This window comes from Pinus tabuliformis, chromosome J, assembly GCF_031772625.1.
Source record: "Pinus tabuliformis cultivar Carrire ecotype Pingquan chromosome J, CPIR1, whole genome shotgun sequence".
In the NCBI taxonomy this organism is placed as follows: Eukaryota; Viridiplantae; Streptophyta; class Pinopsida; order Pinales; family Pinaceae; genus Pinus; species Pinus tabuliformis.
The window spans coordinates 379,716,526-379,719,666 of record NC_142295.1 but is presented as its reverse complement, the minus strand read 5'-3'; the positions used below and the strand labels follow the sequence as shown (position 1 = coordinate 379,719,666).

General features: G+C 35.0%; 1 long non-coding RNA gene across 1 annotated transcript; it reads right to left on the bottom strand.

The window, feature by feature from the left end:
• Nucleotides 1-1,401: 1,401 nt before the first annotated feature.
• Nucleotides 1,402-2,168, bottom strand: LOC149227334 (uncharacterized). Its single transcript, XR_016247124.1, has 2 exons — nt 1,864-2,168; nt 1,402-1,724 (listed from the first exon to the last, which is right to left on the bottom strand). It is a non-coding gene; the product is annotated as an uncharacterized LOC149227334 (long non-coding RNA).
• Between the last annotated feature and the right edge of the window lie 973 nt (nt 2,169-3,141).

Here is a 3,141-nt window from a genome sequence, read left to right as displayed (position 1 = left end):
CAATTGGTTAATGATGTTTTAATAGATTTACTCTAAAAACTAATTTCCTTCGTCTTAAGTTTCTTTTTCATAAAAATTATATTTTATTAATAAAATGCTCTCATGAAATCAAAACAGTTTCCCTTAATTTTAGATTTCTTAATTTTAAAAATAGATTTTATTAAAAATGATCTTTTTAAGGATATACGTAATGCTGACAGAGGGAAAATTAACTGTGGCAGGTACTTGGTCCAGATTCCCAAACTCTATTAGACGGAAGTGAATATCTGATTCTGTGGTTGTCATCCTTTCTGATTATTTAATTGTTATTTTTTAATATTTTATTTTTATTTTGAAAATAATAATGTGACTAGATTGAGTATTAAAAGAATTATATATATTTTTTATATGCATATATAAATGGCTGAGGAATTAGGAGATGATCAAAATGGTAGAAATGGGATAAACAAAATTCAAGAAACCTTGGAGTAGTATTGTTCTAATCATGTTTTTGATGGTGGAAATGGATTTAGCGTCATCAAAAAACTTCTAGACACCTAAAATCTTAAAGTTTGATAATTGCTTTACAAAATTGGCTGCAAAATTTTATCAAAATATTACCAAAATTTTCATGATTTTCAAGGCAAAAAACAATCTAATTAGACTAGGCTATATAAACTACTTCTCTCAATATAATAATAGAGTATAGATAAACTACCTCTCTCAATATAATAAAATAGTAGAATAATAAAATAATTTTAGAATATCAATATTGTATAATTTCAACCCGTCAATTATAATTTTTATAATTCTTTTTATGGAATTTCAAATAAAATTTACCTCAAATCCAGAATCTAGTTAATGGAAAAAAAAGTTCTGCCGTACTGCCTCTTATCCATGATTGTTTTTAGTGTTCAATGAGGTTTTGTCCACGCAGGTTCTTTCCAATTGTCATATTATTATAGTTCATGATTGTTCAATGTTCAATGAGGGATTTGATCTCCTTCCGATGCCCATATTCCTTTCTTATATATTTGAAATGTCTGCATTTGCTTTACATAAAGAGGATCTTGTCCTTTAAAAATTAGTTCTACAAGCATGCGCATGCTCTATATAATGTTGTTTAGGCATCAAAGCGATCAATTCCGTATGATTGCATATAGTATATGGGATTTAGGTTCAACTTATCTTATCAGAATCTAGATTTTATAATTACTCTTCGGAACTTCAACGAGCTTTACCATTAAAGGGGAATATTTATATTATTTTTTATAATAGATAAAATTGAAGAAACTGGAATTTATAACGCAGGTTTATTCCTAGGATATCTTGAACTCGCAAAATATTTTATTTTACTTTACGAGGCCGTTAAAGATGGGAGTGCAGGAATATGTGATATGAAGTCAAACTCATAACGGAATCTGCAGAAATATAAATTAATTGAAATTAACAGGTTGATGTGGTAGTTATCAGGCACATCTAAATCATAATAATAAACAAGGGAGCATAAACCAACCTTGCAAATTGCAGGAAAGAAGCGTTCTGTGTCTCTCGTTTAGTCAACATTAACGGAACGCTGACAATGCGATCAGAGTCTTATACATTAAAATGCGTATTGTCAGATGGCAGTGTTCCCTGAAAAACTACCCCACATAGGATGTATTCAAGAAATTCAGACTGAGAAAGCCAAGGGCTTCACCCTCACCAATGTTGCGTTTTCACAGACGGCGTTATCAATCACAACCCTGAAATCAAATCAAAACAGAAAGATTGCTCAATAGTGAGCTAACGAAAATTCCCTAAAAAACCGAAAGTCCCCGCAGCAACTTATTAGAAAACCATTTTCTGTAAGGAAGAAGGAAGGTCACAGAAGAAACTACTAACTGCAAAGTCTTCTATGTCCCTGAAGATTTCTCTCCGCTGTGCTATTATTTTCCTCTGCAGATACACCAAAGACAATATAAGCAAGCTCCTCAGATGTTGTGAATCGGCGAGATCATTCTGTATTCAGAAGATGCATTTATATAAGAGCGCACAAATAATCCCTGCTTTATGTGGTCAATGGATGATCCAATCTGGGAAACCAGAGAGAGTGGCACCTCCAACTCTCGGCCTCTCGTATGGCGGAACCAGTACCGGAAGAGCGTTGGAAGACCATGATGCGAGGAGAGACCCCTGTAGATATTCGAAATCTCTGGTGTGTTCGTTTCAGAAATTTCATGGGCAGTTTGGGCGCGGAAATAACATTTGAATTTTGAAATTTTGGGCACCAAGATTGGGCGATTGCATTGAATGACTATAGAGGTTGCATTGAATGAGTATGGTGTACTATCATATCCACCGTGTGACAGGTTGGAAGGGAGCGGCCGGGAAAGGTATGGAGCATAGTTGCCGGAAAATCATGGGATTGCATGTAGCTGTCGCGTCAGTATCCCATACATACATGGATTTGGCTGTAAAGACGGTGCATTTATATTGCTATAGAGGTGGAAATAGCAATTGCCATCTCCCATCTATCCATCTCTCTGTACTGAATCTCTCTGTACAATTAGAATTGTAGTACACTGACCCATCTCACATCTATCCATCTCTCTGTACTGAATTGTAGTACACTAACCCATCTCCCATCTATCTGTATTGAAATTCAGTACACCAACCCATCTCCCATCTATCTGTATTGAATTTGCAGAGTGCCTCTAGGCACACCAAAAAAAATCATCAATTCCGAGCCAGCCATCATCATGTTTTACCAAAATATTGAATTTAGCCTTCCAAAATATGACTCTTTAGTAAATTTTCCCAACCATATAAAACATATAACATATGCCTATTGTAGACTCTATTATATACCCTAATGGGAGTTTCCATTGTTTGTTCAGAATCCTTATCCTCGTTCTTTTAGTAGCTTCCCCTGTCTCGTTTAACTCCTTTCTGCTCAGGTTCCTTGAGCTCAAATCTGCCTCTGCAAAGATGGCATGCAGATGTCATGTCATGTATTCTCATGCCAAGCTTGTCTTCCAAATCTAACAGTCAAATCTGCCTCTGCAAAGATGGCATGCAGATGTCATGTCATGTATTCTCATGCCAAGCTTGTCTTCCAAATCTAACAGTTTGATTGATTTCAATAGCAGCTAGTTCAGTCTTGCATTCCAGATTGGATTT